This window comes from Arachis ipaensis, chromosome B06 (genome assembly GCF_000816755.2).
Source record: "Arachis ipaensis cultivar K30076 chromosome B06, Araip1.1, whole genome shotgun sequence".
NCBI lineage: Eukaryota > Viridiplantae > Streptophyta > Magnoliopsida > Fabales > Fabaceae > Arachis > Arachis ipaensis.
This window is the reverse complement of record NC_029790.2, coordinates 111,942,226-111,959,658: the sequence shown is the minus strand read 5'-3', so window position 1 is coordinate 111,959,658 and position 17,433 is coordinate 111,942,226. Positions and strand designations below refer to the sequence as shown.

The 17,433-nt window shown below is 33.6% G+C and overlaps 1 pseudogene; it reads left to right on the top strand.

Moving 5' to 3' along the window:
• On the top strand, positions 13,870–16,636 carry LOC107647362 (annotated as a pseudogene).

The following is a 17,433-nucleotide window of genomic DNA, read 5'->3' as shown; positions in this document are numbered from 1 at the left end:
TTAAGAAAAGTACGTTTGCCCTTACTTTTCACTCACATGCATTTTTAATCTTCGCTCAAAATAAAAGAATTAAAATGTCTCTTCCCTCCACTCCAAATCCATCACCAACTTTTGTTGTAGGCAATAGGCACTGAAGAAGGCATGAAATTTTAAAACCCAGGGGCATGAAAGAAACTCTTGTCGTTCCCAGATTAGGTATCAACATGCCGAATAACTACGTGGCTTTGTGATGACAACACAAAAATTGGAGATGACCCTCCGTCCAACTTCTTCTACGATGTCATACCTATTAACTTTGGCGGGAAAGGTTGGATGGTCTTAAAAATGTGCACCTGTTGCAATTCAATGATGCAGCTACCTTTGTCAGTCTAGGTATAGTGCAGTATAGATGAGGAGAGTCCAAGAAATTTGTATCTCGCCATTCACAACGCGGAAAGATTTTTCTAACACAAAATCAGCGACCAAATTTTTTAGTTCGATTTGGTTAATCCCATGCTCTGTAGTGTTTAATCATTTCTCTCTGGGAACAATCCTAATTAACAACCCTCATATGGTGTGATGAGACTTTACATTTTAGCAGGTGTAGGATTGAAAAACAAAGTAGGTGCATAGAAAATGGATTATCATTGTTTTATTTATTTTTATTTTTGACAATAGATCATATATTGTTTTTTTTAAATTTTTTTATTCTCTTATTCTATGTGTTTATTTTGATAAAACTCGCTAAATTAAACAACGCACTTTATATCTTGTTTTTATTTTTCTTTTACATACACATAATATTCATCGAATTGTTTCTCATCTATTGATATTTATTGCCTTCAACAGTTTATTGGTTCTTATTTTTTTTAGGTTTTATTCTAGTTTATGTATTTGTTCTTACACATAACATTTTTTTTATGTCTAACATACAGTTTTATACAATTTGAAGAAATGAAATAGTTTTAGGTATATATATTTTTCTGAATTCAATTAATTCTAGATATATATTCTCATCAATTAAACAAATAAATTGAAATGACAATTTGATATGTTTGTACTCTAAAAATATCATGTATTTCTCTTTTTTTTTGGCATTCCTTATCATCTAATAATTACATTAATGTGATCCAAATCGGTAAAATTATTTACTATTATTTGATTAAAAAATCTATTTTATCGGGATATGTCTAAAACCAACACAATAATTTTGTGCATATTAGATGTACCACATTGATACATACCATCTGATTTCATTAAATGAAATTTAAAGATTAATATAAAAAAAAGTATCGATAGACTCTAATAAATACAGAATATCCTAGTACATAAATACCTATCTTTTAATATTTAATACTTTAAATGGCAACATAAATATAAAAATAAAAAATACTTGAATTTTATTTTATATTAGTTGAAAAATAATTAAATTATTATCTTCAAAAAAAAATACTATCCATTTATTTTGAGATGTTGAACCCACAAATTTGAACAACTATACATTAAGTCGGTTCTATTTATCACAGGTTTTTCAAGTTAAAAAAGCATCATGTCGTTTGAATAACCCAACAATTATGGGCTATGAATTTTGAGCAATAGAAGGCCTAGTGTTAGCAACTGTAGTTATCTTGAAGGAACCCTCTTGGCCTTATAAATAGGGAATTTTAGACACGCTCTCATGCGCCATTCTACATCTTCCCCCTCCCTTACTTTTAGTCGTCTACTAATATTTGTTGTGTCCTGAAGTTGTGACTATGGAAGAATATCGGCCACTTTCTGCGGATGACTCATAGGAGCCTTAGAGGGATGATGCGTAAGTTCCACAATGATGCCTTAAGTGTTTTGTTAATGTCTTTTTGCTTTAAGTTCGGGTGCATTTTTCGTACCATATACCCAACCACACTAGTCTTTGTTATGCTTCTTGGCTTAACCATACTACATAACTGTCTATGTTGTAGGGTTGTACCAGTGCTGAATCCCACGTTTGTGCTCGAGGTGCATTCTGGCGAAGACAACACTAACATGAATCTGGAGCTCATGATCCAAAGGGTGAGGTGTCTACCTTTTATCTTTTCATTTCGGTTAATTTTATTATCACTTACTAAATGATGACGTGCCGAATGTTGTTTGTGTTGTTGTTGTGCTTTTTCAAATCTCAGTTTTGTTTTAGATGACTCTATAACAGTCGGTGGAGCCATTTGTGCCTAAGCACTCTACCAATGATCTTGTTGAAGTCGTCGATAAAGCCTCGATCCAAAAGGTGCTAGATATTGTGCAAGTTTGTATACCGTGAAAATTCTTAGTGTTTATTTTCATTGTTGTATGTGGCACATGTAGTGTTTATAGGGGTGGAACAAAGCCTTCCAACATAGAAAAAAAAATGCTTTTTAACTTTATGCATTGACTCATTTCCCTTGCTTACCCCCCCAATTACTTTTCATGTACGCATTCATTATTTCACCATGAATAATTTTATTTTGTCACTTATTTTGGAACTTCATCCCCTAATAGTAGAGTCAAACATAACGCTAGTTGTCCTTTTCTGTAGAACACTGAGGTCAAAACTACTGTCATGGAGGATAACATGCAACCATTTGAGAAGTGCCAGTTAAATATTGAGAGGAGCTTCACTGACCTTCATAACTCTTTGACCCATGTTAAAGGAGGTGCTGAAACATTCACGATGAGGATCCTTAGAACCAATACTCAAGCCATGAGCATCCCATTACAAGCACAATTAACCGGTCAAAAGCTGCACTCTAAGACTGATGAATGCCATGCCGGTGAAGTCCCTATGCCAGTGGAAAAAATAATAGACACATCTATACTCAACTCGCATGAAAAAGGAAAAGGCATTGTAGGAGAATGCTGAGGAGGGATGTTTGACATTATAGTTCCCAATCCTCCAGGCTGTGATGACGATGTTATCATCAATGAGCAACATTCTACACCGAGGCCTAAGGCTCGTCTAGCAAATTCGAAGCCCCTACTAGCTCGCAAACTGCATTGGTCGACTAGAGTCCCAAAAGTCGGAATCTCCCAAACTGTCGCTAGGAGTTCACCTGTCATAAGATCCACAGAGATGGTACAGGTTACGTTAAAAAGTTGTAGTCTCTCTCCTTATTTTTCAGATACTCCAAAATCGATGTTTTTCACACTCTGTTCAGTTTGTTGTAAATGATGTAAGGTTTATGAACTAGATACTGCAATCTGTCATGCAACTTCCGAGCCTAACCCACATGGACTGCAACACCTAGGTTTGTGAGTTGTTTTTAGCTTCACCTTGTAGGCCTAGATTAATGAAGCTACCCAAGATGGAGCTTACAGACAATGACAGTGTTCTATATCCAGCTGAAATTCCAACCTAGAGACTAATCCTTTCGATGGGAGGGTGTGTGAATAATCAAGTCCCTCTCATAACCCAAGTCAGTCCACCCATAGGTATCCCACATCATCCGCTCTTAAACAGCTATGATTCCCCCTTTTTTTTTTCTAATTCCACAGGCAAGCACATCAGAGTATTTGATAGTAATAAGTAACCTGACTCAAGGAACAAAGAGTTCATGCGATTTTTTGGTTTCTATTATGCGCAAGCCTTCGACATAGAGTTCAGGCCGGATGAAGTCTGATTTGCTGCTTATATATTTCGGAAGACTAACGAGACTGATGACTACGGGTACTTTCTTTTGCATCAATTTGACATTACGGTTTGATTTTGTGTTTTTCTTTTTTGTATGCAATTACTTAACAAATATATTCACTTGACCCATTTTTACACAGGGAGATCTTGTTCAAATTCACTCAACTTGAGGTTTTTTAGGGCAATTATTTTCTCTATGTCCACGTTATGTTCCCCATTATAATGTGAGTTAATTCCTTTTGGCATCAGATATAAGATTGAGATGTTTGGCACGAAGAATACATTCACGTATGATTTCTTTTTAAAAAATTTGCATATTGTGAATATTATTGTTATAATGGCTTCCATGAGAGTCTCAAGAGCATTACCACCTCGTAATAGGTTTGTTTCTTCCACAATAGCAAATGATATTCTCCTTCTAAAACCCTTAGAGGTCATCATCAAATGGTACCTTGAGCGATGGATGCCTGAAACATCCCAATTGGAACATGTAATATTTATCATGAAAATTTTGTTGTACTTGAGTATCTGTGAAATTAATTTACGATGAAAATTTTTATTCGTGTGTATATTTCAAATGATGAGTTGTAAGTGTTTATGCCAATTTGCGAAGCAAGTCATTCATAGTATCTGATGGTTATAGATGTATCAAATGCAAGGGTATACTCTCTTGACGTGACCAAGGCACCGAATACAGTAGAAAGGAGAGAACGCAACATGCCAACCATAGTGAGTTTTGAAAATCTATTTTATATTGATAAACCTTGAACGCAACACCTAATTCCCTCATGAGATAAGATTGTAATTGGAGCTCTTTGTTAATTCATTTTTATTTTACCTTTCAGATGATTGTGCTATTACATATTTTTAGGCTAGACCGCAATGCTGGAAGCTTCCACCTTGTGTCCCCTGACCCTACCACATGGGGGCCTATTCAGTATCCACAAGGAGTTCCTACTCTGAATGACAGCCGACAGGTATGAGAAAATCAAGCTCATAAATGATTGTTTACAGAAGAATGATACCATCTCTAATGTGGAATAATTTATGGTGAAAATAAATGGCAACTTTTAGTTAGCAACATGGATGTTATATTGGCTGCACCTGGCTGGCAAATTCAATCTCACTGACATAGGGAACATGGTAAGATATACAAGTTTTGTTTTAAAGTTGTCACAAAAGTTGCATTCCTCTTCTGATGTTTCATTTGGTTCCCTAAGGATGCGTTTGTTTCTGAGAACAAAACAAGACAAGACACTGTGAACAAGACATAAAGGACAGAGATACAAAATTTTGTGTTCTTGTATTCTATTTGGTGATAAATTAGAATAAATTATAAAAATCCAATTTATTCTCTTTTTTTTCACTCAAAAAATTTGAGACAAAAAATATAATAATAAAAAATATAATTATGAAAAATTAACAAGAATAATGAAAGAAAAATGAAAAATAAGTTGTGTCATTTATTAGTGTCTCCGTGTCCTTCATGTCAGGATGGAAATAAAATACACTAATTCAGTATCTCTGGACACATTGTCTCTGTCCATGTTTCCTCTGTCAAACACGATTGTGTCTCTGTATCCTTGTCTCAGTGTCTTGTCTCTATAAACAAACGTAGCCTAAATTTTGTGTGGATTTCATGAATAGATAATGCTAGATAGGGTGCGAATGAGGACAACTATAAACATCATCCGCTTCCCGATCAACGAGGTTCTAAACAAGGTTGACTTGAATACTGAATAGTACAGCGGCATGGAGCACCATTCTACACAGCATCAAGTAGCAAACATGGATTATGTCTATTTAGCTTAGAATTGCAAAATGTTAATCAATTATGTAGGCTTGTTATGATATGAAGGTGTAATACTAGTTGCTCTACTTATTTTGGTGTGGAGAATAGTGGTCTAGGCTACCCCGTTAGAGCACATAATCCACAGCATCAAGTAGCAAACATGGATTATGTCTATTTAGCTTAGAATTGCAAAATGTTAATCAATTATGTAGGCTTGTTATGATATGAAGGTGTAATACTAGTTGCTCTACTTATTTTGGTGTGGAGAATAGTTGTCTAAGCTACCCCATCAGAGCATACAATCCACATTTTCCAGCTTTGGTACACTCTTTTAGAGTTACCTCTTTTGAACCATGTGTGGGATATAAGTCTTTAGGTTTTACTGTTGTTAAATCTATTTATGCATATGTATTTTGAATCATGAAGACCAGTACTGTTAATGGTATGTGGTATTAGACAGTTTAATTATGGGAATTGTCTATGTTTTGCAAAATTGGGATCTTTAATTATGTTTAAAGTAAAGGTGACTTATCTTTCTTAACTATTCGGCACTACTATTTTTAAAGACATTTTTAATATAATTAAGTTCTTATAGTCCAACATTTTATAATAAATTCATTGTGTTAGACAAAAAAATTTAATTAGATCCTTAGTAGTTGTCATCTTTTAGAAAATAGAGACTAACTATAAAATATTTTGTTTTTAATATATTTTATAATTCATCCTACGTTAAACATAAAAACAAATGTTAAAAAAAGTTAAAAAGAACCTAATTAAAGATTTTTATCTAATATAGGAATTCGACATAATTACAAATTTTTAAATTTTAAGGACCTAAATAAAAATTTGATGAAGCTATAAAAACTAATAGAGTATTAAAATCTAATTTTTATAAAGTTTTTAAATTATGTAACTACAAATTAAAATACTAAAATATTAATTTAAATAATAACACATATTTTAGAAAGTTCTTTCAACTGTTTCAGATGATACGATAAAATTAAAGCTAACTTTAAAAAGCAAAAACATTCATGGATAAACAATATTCTATCAACTCTCAACCAATTTCTAATGAAAAGTACCAATTTCATTTAAGTTCGAAAATTAATCATCAAAATGCATATCTAAACTGAAACTCTCATGTTGACTATCAAGTACAAAGGATTGAGTAAAAAAAATCCTAGCAAGGTCAAATTAATGAATTTAATAGGGATAAATAATTATTATTGTTATATACTGCTCAAGAATTTTCTAAATAGTTGTGTAGGCACTTGCTCCCACACCCTAATATATAGATTCGTCCCTACACACAAGTATAGGTCAAAAGTCTTTCGAACACACATTAGAAAAAAATCTTTCGAACCATAACAAAATATGGTGATACAACTTAAATCCGTTTGATAACGAATAGTTCACAATTTATACCACAAATTAATTATTCAGAAGCATCATAGGTGATGCAAGTATTCTTAAATAAATTGGAATGTCACATGTTTAGTTTAATAACTTCCACCAATGAATATAAAAGCATGATTCAGACAGATTACATAACTCAATCTAATGCAACAAATAAAGCATTCATTATAGTTCAACTACTTATCCATTTTAAATAAAGGTAAACACAAATAATCCAAACTATAACTTTGTCGAGTATCACAGCAATGTAACCCTAGTACGACACTATTTAGGTTATATCTTCATTTATTCTAAAGGTCAAACCTCCGACAACTGACTACATTCACCTATACATGTCGTAGAGTCGAGAAAAATGGGTGCTTGGACAACAGAAGGATCGGAACTAATCTTTAGTTTCCTGGTCAGAACTGGTTTTTCGTCACACTGTGTGGTTGAACAGTGTTGTCAATAGAGACCCTCTTAATGAAAATTCGTTAGCGCAATAGAACGATAAAAATAATCAATTGTTCTAAAATAGTTTTGGATGATTCAATAGGATTGGTATTTCATTAATGATTCAGGAAAACAGATGATAGTATGCATACACTTAGGTAAGCCTGAATTGTGTCAGATATTGTCTCAACTAAAACTAATTCAAATGGTTGAGAATGATCATATGAAACCAAACCTTGAAAGATGACAATGGTAGTAAAACTTAAAAGATGTAAGATCTTATGCCTCAAGTACTCCAATCTTGCCTAATATTCTTTGATGTTAATGCTACCTTTCTTAGTAGTCTTCTATGATCCCATTCTCATTTAAGGTAACTTATTTCAGATACAATAGCCTTTTTTGTTAGCCTAACAGCTCATTTAATAAGCTTAGACATATGCACTCAAGTGCTGTTAGTGCTTGTCCTGTCATTGTATTACCACCTAATTTTTAAAATAACTTCAAATTTTTATAACCTTACCACCTAATCGATTCTTTTACAATTTAAATGTCACCAACATAAAAAAAATTTCACTAGTCAAGAGTCACTTGTTAAAATATGAGAATAATAAACTTGAATGTCAATAATTATAAACTAAAACAAATCAGATGCCATCTTTAATGTATCTTAATATTTTAATTTCATAGCCAATTTGTTTTCAAAAGTAAATTCATTAAGAACAATATTATACTTACCTGAACTTCTTGAGTCATCCTATTAAGCACAGACTCATCTATTGGCCGTAAGGAAGCCTGGCTTGGTGCATTGGGACATTGCGTCCTTCGATGTGCAAGTCGGCCACATGTGCTACACTTTTGTTGCTTCTTCCCAACTGACAGAGAGGCCTGGGAATATTGTTTGGTGCCCTTCGTTCTAACATAGACCGGGTCCTTTATCCCTTGACGGACTAACCCGCTTGTCACGATAGGTTCAGTGGGTCTCAGGCCGTACTTAATTTTCAATACAACTGCATCACTTAGAAACTTCTTAGAGTATTTCTTGAAGTCCTCATCACTCATGCATGCGACCTGTCCTATCCATAGCATGACCTAAATTTGAGCTCATCCTCATTGTCACGAAGAAAATTTACACATCTTTTGAAAGTTAGTAACAAATTCTAATACTCCATACCTACTCTCAACAAACCTCCCAAGCTTAGCATGTAACGACTCACAACGAGATGTGGTCCTTATACCGGCAAAGAACCTCCCTCGTATGTAGGCGGTCGCACTAGAATTCTTTTTTCTATACAAGTCCTTCACCCACTCTATATCAAAAATGCCACACTCGTCGACCATTGACTGCCAGTGCATTTCGAATTCTTCAGTCTCCATGTCTGCCGACATACAATGCCGTAGCAATTGCGTGAAATGTGGATCACATATATTCTGTGTTGCATTTCTGTGAAGATGTCATGCTCAAATCTTATGATGAGCTTGGAGAAAAATATCTTGTATGGCTATTCACATGGCAAGATCACCAGCTATGATCACTGAAATTGGCGGTTTTTCTTGCATGCAATCGAGAAACTGTTGCAAAACCAAAATATATGACTCTTGAGACTCACATGAAGCCATTGCCATGGCAAACACAGGTTTGGTTGTGATCATTAACCCCTAAGAATACCACCACCGGTAGATTGTATTTGTTATGTCCATAAGTTGCATCAAAAGCAAGCACATTTCCAAAAATAGCATAATCATTCTGACTACGACCATCACTCTAGAAAAGATCGTGCAAGTGCTCCTTCGATTCCACCTTATACCGCCAAAACATTCTACTATCTACACGAGCAACCCCTTCCAAAAACTTAATCGCAGCATTCACATCTCCACCTTGAAATTCTCATTGTTTCCTAACCTCGTTATACATGTATTGTTTCGTAAAAGGAACCTTATTAAAACCTCCAAGCTGTGCTGCAAAGGATGCGTATATCTTCATAATGCTAATCCCAATTCCCCTCATACTAGTCAGCTGAGCAATCTTGACCTCCGATATCTTCCTATGTGACCTAAGATAATTTACAATCTCTCCAGATACCATCTCGTGGTTATGTTCATCAACGAACCACGACACGTACCATTTTTTGCTTCCATCTTTTCTCTTAATCCTCATCTCAGCGAGACACCCACAACGAGTGACTACCTTATGCTCCATTTTCTGATCCATTTTTTCCAACCATTTCTTCTCTGGAAAACCCTACCTGTTACATACAAATTATCTAACAATCTCCCCTGTACTATTCCTTATTTTATTCCTTTGCCTTGATGCAAAATCCTTTAGTCGAATATAGTTGTTGTAGAAACCACTTACTTCTTTAGAAGTGCTGAATTTTATTTGAAGAACATCGTCTACAGTAATACCTTCCAGCCCTATCAACTGGTTTGGGGATCCACCCGCTATCCCCTCCACCTGCACAAGAGCTTCATCTACCTCAACTCCCATATCATACGTTCCATCTTGCATTATGACACAACACAGATTTGTAAAACTAACTTTAACTCTTTTCTTATCAAATGGATAATGTACAAATACTACCACATAATGTATGTATAGCATAGGAAAAATATTTTTCAATAATAACATTTCTTCGATCTCACCCCAACTAGGCAAAATAAGAGTTTTGCAATTTAGAAAATAAATGAAAATGATAAATATTTTATTATGCTTTTATTGAATGTTTTTAATTTATCCTAAATAATTATTTTTTTACGGTGATCATATTTGATACCTTGCAAGTGAAGTGAAGTATTAATGTTGTTTTATTTGATGAAATGAAGGGCAAAGTTAAGCACCAATTAAGTCTCAAAGTAAAGAAGTCGGGTTTATCAAATATAGTTAAATTTCACCTTTATTTTAAGTGATTTTGAGTTCGAGTAAAAAATAACAAAAAAAAATTGTAAATCTTAAATGGGACATTTAAGAAAATACGATGCTTTTTTTTTTAATCCTACACTATTCATTATTAAATCTCATACACTATATTTGAGATGATGAAAATTTTCTTTAGTTTTGAATGTTGATAACACATATATTTATTTTTCTTATCTTTATACTAAGTCAACTTATTCTCTACTGCTATTATTTGAGATTTGGGGTCCATTTTATAATAGACATAAGTGAGTCGATTTAGTGTATAACAAAAAATGAATACAAATAAGATTTTTCTTTTCAAAAATTTGCCAATCATTTTAAATAAATAAGCCAATACTTAAAGTTTTAAGTCTACAATAACATTCCTAACTTCTGAAATAATTATTTTAAAAGACTGTTACAGACATGTAATTATTAAAAAGGATTTTTAATACCAAAATTATTAAGTATGATTAATTTCTATAATATTTAAGAAGGATTAATTCTTTTTTTTGTAGAGAGACAAATATATCTTTAAGTTATTTTTTCATTTATTTATTTTCTATAAACATATTTATTTTCTAATTACTTATTATATTCAAATCTTTATTAATTTATATTTTTCTATAATAAAAATGTTATTATAAATCACCAATTTACTGTTACTAAATAACTTCATTATTTTACTGCTCTTCCATAAACCAACACAACATCATCATAACAATGATGAAGAGATAAAGAGATAAATAAATCACAAAATAATGATCGTATGAATCGCAAAATAGTTATCGTAGTACTTTAATTTATTGCAAGTAATGATCATTTTATTTCTCCGTGTTTTTGCTCCTTTTTATTTTGTAATGAGGGGTTTTTTTGGTGTCTTGGTTGTTTTTTCTCCTCTATGTCTTGCATTCTTTCTTTGAGTATATTTTATTTTTTCTTTTTCAATATTAATGGAATTGAACTTTTTTCAGCTTATTGATGCGTAGTTATGTATCTCTTTGTAGAAAAATAGTTTTTTTATATTAGTTTTTTTATAAAATAAAATTATTCTTAGTCCTCTAATTCTTAAATTATGTATTTTACAATAATTTGTATACATGAATACATAATTATATCGACAAGAGATAAATAAATGAAAAAATAATTTAAGGGTATATTTGTGTTTTTTTTAAAAAAAGGGTCATTGTCCCTAAATATTTTATAAGTTAATTATTTTTAATAATTTTAGTACTAAAGGTCCTTTTTAATAATTGAACATCCCTAAAAATCTTATAGAGTAATTTTTCCTAAATTTTTTTGGTTTCAGTAATTTTATTTTATTCATTAATTTTCATCCAAACATGTAACATATTCTCAAATTAAGCCTATAACATTGACTCTGAATAAATACCGATTGGTTAGATATTTGAGCTAAACTAAAATGTGAAAGAACAAATAATACATAATGAGCTATAGAAATTATAAGCATATATTATCTAATAAAATTTGTCCTATACATTATTGTAAAAATTTAACTTCTAATGAATTGCCTAAACAAACTAGGGGTGATAAAAATATGACTGTAACACAAAAAACTCGTAAGAGTGAATCAAATCTTTTTATGCAATAACATTTCAATGCATCCACATAAGCAGTTTTGTGGTAAATCACATATGCATAGCAACATATGTAAATGGTATTGCAGTGTTAAAAGTCATACAAACCTGCATGTCAACATCAACAATATTGCCCTCCGTCAAAAAACCTTTTTCGAACCATTCCATAACCATGCGTCCTCAACTTGAAAAAATAATAACTTTTGAGTAGTTCAGCTTCTCATACAAACGCACAATGTGTTTCATCCCATTTTCCAAATTGTTGCCGCCTAAGTATCATTACTATACCCTTATCTTTTTTCTTTTAACAATACCCTTTTTTTTTGTCTTGGGCTAAGCCCAAAACCCTACTCCAACCCATAACCCAACCCACCCAAAACCAAACCCCAATCTAATATTCTCTCTCTCAAAGCATGGAATTCTAGCACCAAGAGACAAGCTCTCATGGCCTCCACGACATGATCATGTTTAATTCCACTTTCCGGTTGATCCTCAGGTTTGGAATCAAGGCACGATCTGGTTCATGAAGTCCGCATCAGGTCTCTCTGTTGGCATCACCTCGGCAAGAAGCTCCGCTTTAGAGGTTGAGTCACCGCTTGAGTCTACAGTGTTCCAGGTTCTCCTCATTGCCGCATACCACCGAAGCTTGTTCCTCTTTGTTTCCTTCATTCTAGTGTCCCCGATTTTTGGTATTGCGTGAATCTCTGCCGCCCGCCTTATTTGCAGCCGCTGCTAGCTTATAACAATACCCTTGAATACATTGAAGGAACAAAGACTTCTTCCTACACCATGGGCTTTCACTAGCTACGAGGTCTTCATGTGTTCCAAACAAAAAAGATTTGGGTAAAAGAAAAATCAACACTTTATCATTCAAACACTACTCCTTGTCTTGAACATACAAGCCCAATCCATAATGATCCAACGCAATTCAGCCCATCGGCTTAGAGCCGTTCATAGCCAAATAAGATTATGCTTATCCGCTTCCTCATTACCCTTATGGTATTTTGCCTTCTTAGCTCAGGGACTCGTCTGGAATTACACTACATACAATGCAACGAATAAATCACCTGCAACTGTTCTGTCCCTGGTATACCTTTGTTCCACTATAGTACATTGGAACATCTAACAACCTTCATATATTTTATTATAAATATTAATGTTGAAATGATGAAAACAAAAATATTTTAATAAATTACGATGGTATACATAAATCGCTTTTAAGATCATATTCCAAGCAAGTAGAGTGACATTTGTGAACATCTTCCTATATTATATTCTTTTATGGTTCTGTTTATTAATGTTGCACGTAGTATATAACTTTAATATAGGGAAATATTATATGTATATTATATTCTTGTACGTCATACATATCTATTCTAAATATAATAGTTAGGCAGTTCATTCAATGAGGCAAATCTATAGTATTTTCTCCAATTGAGCATAGTCCCTGGTGATGACATGTCGTAGCCAAAGAAGATGGTTCCCTCCTTGAAACTTAAAATGCAAAGCAAGTGGAGGGTAAAATGCGAAGCAAGTGGAGGGTTCCCTTGATGACACTCAAAATGCGAAGCAAGCACGAGGTGGACATGTGGCCAAGGTTTGACCAGCACTAATCTCACGATGGAAAGAGAAAGAAGCTAAATAAGTAGGCATTTTACCTCTTATAATCACGATGAAAAGAGAAGGCAACTCAATTTCTTCCTTGTAACAACAGGGCTCACATCCGAAAAGAAATTGACGTCCTATCAACAGGGTTCTTTGCCGATATTGCATCGTAGTGAATGAGGCTGCAGTGTTACTTCCAAAAACCACGCTAACGTGACGGCTTGCTTGGTGAGAGGTGTTGCAAAAATTTAAAATATTTGTAGAGACAGAATGTTCTGCAGTGCATGATGAGTAACTTACGGTTAATAAAGCACTCGACTTGGTACCTCCCACTTAGGCATACTCCCTCAGGTGTTCAAAAATTACGAATTTTTCCACTCACCATAGTGATCGTGAAAGGAATAGTTGTGTATAAATATGAGATCCCTAGAGCTTATACAAAAGATATATGTGTATTGTTATTTGGACCTACTATAGCTTAAGATATTCTTTTCTGCTGCAAAAGTTGGCTGCGATGAAGGATTTTGTTAGGGATATCAATCCAACCAAGCTTGCTTGGTCCTTGGTTGTGGAGGTTGCTCGATTGTATGTGTTTCCCAGTCAGTGGAACAAGAATGAGGTGCTTAGCTTGGAGTTGATTTTTCAGGATGAGAAGGTATTTGCATGATTGATACTTATACCTTTCAGCTTCTTCTTAAGTGCGTACTAATAAGTTATGTTCATGTTGTTTTTATCCAACTTGCAGGGTGATAGAATTCATGTAACTGTTTTCAAGCCTGGGTTGAAATTGTTCAGGAACAGGATAAAAGAGCATGCTGTTTATAGTATGCAAAATTTTATTGTCAAGCTTAACAATGGAAAGGTTAGGATAACTCCTCATAAGTACAAGCTTAACTTTTATACAAAGACTACAGGGGCAGTCCTACCTATTGAGACTTTCTCTTTTAACCCATTCAAGTTTCGTTCGTTTCATGAACTTGAGGAAAGTGGTTCAACCGACGAAAATCTATTATTTGGTAAGTTTAATTGAAATAGCTTTTTGTGTCTTCCTATGATCGTGAAAGTTTTTACACCTTTAGATTTAAATCTATATATTGTAAAATGTAGATTACATAAGAGAGGTTGTTGGAAAGGACAAGGTCAGGAGGCTGATTACACGCACTGGTGATGAAACCAAGCGTATTACACTTCAATTGAAAGATCTAGAGTAATGTTTATTGTTTTGAATGTGTGTCGGCTGTGAATTTAGAATGAGTCTTCAATCATTTAACTCAGGCTTATCTTCGGTATTAATTGTGGTCACACACTAAAGAAAAAGAAAAAATGCAATCTTTATTGGAACCATCAAATTTAGGTAGACAAGCCTCAGGTCATTACAGTTCTGTTGTTACAAAATAGAAACAGAATACAGGGAAAGTAATTTTTGTTTTGAGATAATGTCTCTAAATTGTTGGATATGTTAAATAGATCGTGACTCAGCAGAAGTTGTTAGATTAGTTTAACACATTGTGCTTATTATATTATAGGGGCAAACAATATATAAGTTTGATGTATTATTTTATATGATTAGTAATTAACAGTGGACAAATTAGTTAAGGTATGGTGTTATGTTTTTCATTGCAGAAAGCGCAAAATTAAATGTACATTGTTTAGGGAATTGGTTTATGAAGTTCTTTAACACCTCCAACAAGATGATGGGGAGTCTTTCATAATGGTGGTTTAGCTCTTTAAGTCCAACATATACTTGAGTTCTGTCAATATTCAAAGCACCTACTATGTATCCAGATGTTACTTCAATCCAAACCTTCTTAAGGTTATTGACTTCAAGAAAAGGTGTGTCATTAGTGCAAAAATACTTAGTCTATTCTGTATTTAGATACCAGATTTTGATTGTGATAGTAATACATGTTAACTTTTTTGCCATATGCACAGATTGGCAACGGATTTTGTTCCATGTTCACAACGAATAAGTCAACTGGAAACGCAACCTCAATACTCAATCACAGATGAGATCAACGTTGGCATTATACCTGTGTGCACTATAGAAAAGGTTCTTAATATGACTGATGTGAGATTGCAACCTAATAACTTAGGCCGTAAGTATTTCGTTATTGACTTAGACAATTTTTGTTAGGAAACCTCGTGCTGGATTGTTGGGACCATTGTTTCTCTAGAGGTTGGTAAATATGATTGGTCCTATACGTCGTAAAAGACATGTCCCAAGAAGGTTGTGCAGAACAAAGATAGATGTGATAATTGTAGGCGTGTAAGCTTCAAGGTTATGCCAAGGTTAGTTGTTAGATCAGCAAATTTTCCATCTTTTCTTATGCATGCTTTACATATTAAATTTGCAAATATAGTGTAGTTGCATGTAGTTATCTTTTAGGGTTAGGGTAATGTGTTGTTGAGATATTGATGCAGGTATAGGCTCCAAGTAATTATGATTGATGGAAGTTGTTGTCTCAACCTCCTTGTGTGGAACAAAAAAGCAAAGAAAATGGTAGGAAAGGCTGCTGAGAAAGTTAAGGAATTATCTGTAAGTCAAATTGATTCGAGCTAAAATATTTTTTGTTATGTCAAATATGTTTATGCGGCTGAGTAAAAAATTCTAATCTCCAAGTAAAGAAATAGGAGAAAGGAGAGTCATACCCTAAATACCTAGAGAATATGATTAACAAAAGGTTCTTATTCAAGCTTAACATCACATACAAGAATATCAATGCCGTGGAGGGGGTGTACAGCATCACAAAACTTTCGGACGACGAGTCCCTCATGTCCAGTTATGGTGTGGCCAACTCTTCTTGTGATGCTTCTGTAAGTGCAGGATATTATGCGAAGAGCTAAAACTCTGCTTTGCTGTTCAATGTATTGTTGAACCTAACATTATTTCTTAAATTCATCTTGCTTCCTGCAGTATTCGCAGATGCTAGCTAATATCCTTATAGCTAAAATAGATGAAGATAGCAATGGACATGCTGCAGTTTCTTTGTCCAAGGTAAAGAGTTTATGCGTGTCACATAATATTGTTAGCTACGGTAAACAGAGATAACTATATATAATGAAGAGGCTGTTGAGTAGATAGTTTCTAATTGTGGAGTTTGTGTGAAACTTAGGATTTCGCTGTTGAGATCAATGGTGATAGCTCCTATCAAACTCCAGCCAAGAGAACCTCTCCTAATGCAGCTGATGACTCCACGGCAGAAGCAGCCCTGTCTCTAGATGTTCAGGCATCAGTTAACAAAACATTTAAGAGGAACTGTGGAAGAAAAAAGATTCATTGAAAAATTTGTATGGAAGTTACAGTGCTGATTTGTTTAAGGTTTAATTACTCTGTTGGTCCCTATAGTTTCACAAAATTTTTAATTAGGTCCTTATACTTTTTTTTCTTTTAATTGAGTCCTTGCACCAATTTTTTTTTTTTAATTGGGTCCCTACACTTTTTTTTTCCTTTTATTTAGGTCCCTGTACGAATTATTTTTCTTTTAGTTGGGTCCCTATAAAATTAAGCCAATTACTACTAAGAGGGACTTAACTGAAGAAAAAAATTTGGTGCAGGGACCCAATTAAAAAGAAAAAAAAGTATAGGGACCTTATTGAAAATTTCACGAAACTATAAGGACCAACAGAGTAATGTTGGTCCTTATAGCTTAATGTTTTCTTAGCCTTTCAATCTGGTTATAGTTGACATATTGTGTGTTGTTGCAATGGTCCTCTTTTTGTGATGTGTCATGTCTCCTCAATTTAGCTGCTTTGTTAATTAGGTTCTTAGGTGCATGATCTTCACCTTGCTACATCTGGTAATGTTGCCCGAGCTTTTAAGCCTTGCAAGTTATCTTATTTATTAAGCCAAAACCATTATAAATTTGTCAGGTCATGCAACAAATATTTTTCAATTGATTGTATATATGGAAACTCAATTTAGATATCGAAACTCTATTATAAGGATAACTAGGAATAGTCTTAATCACTTATTTCATTTCTTACTCCGATTGTATTTACTTACATAAAAGGAGTGAGATATTATTGACAAAAGAAAACCAAATTATTCCGTCTTTATACATTGTTTGAGTATTCCAAC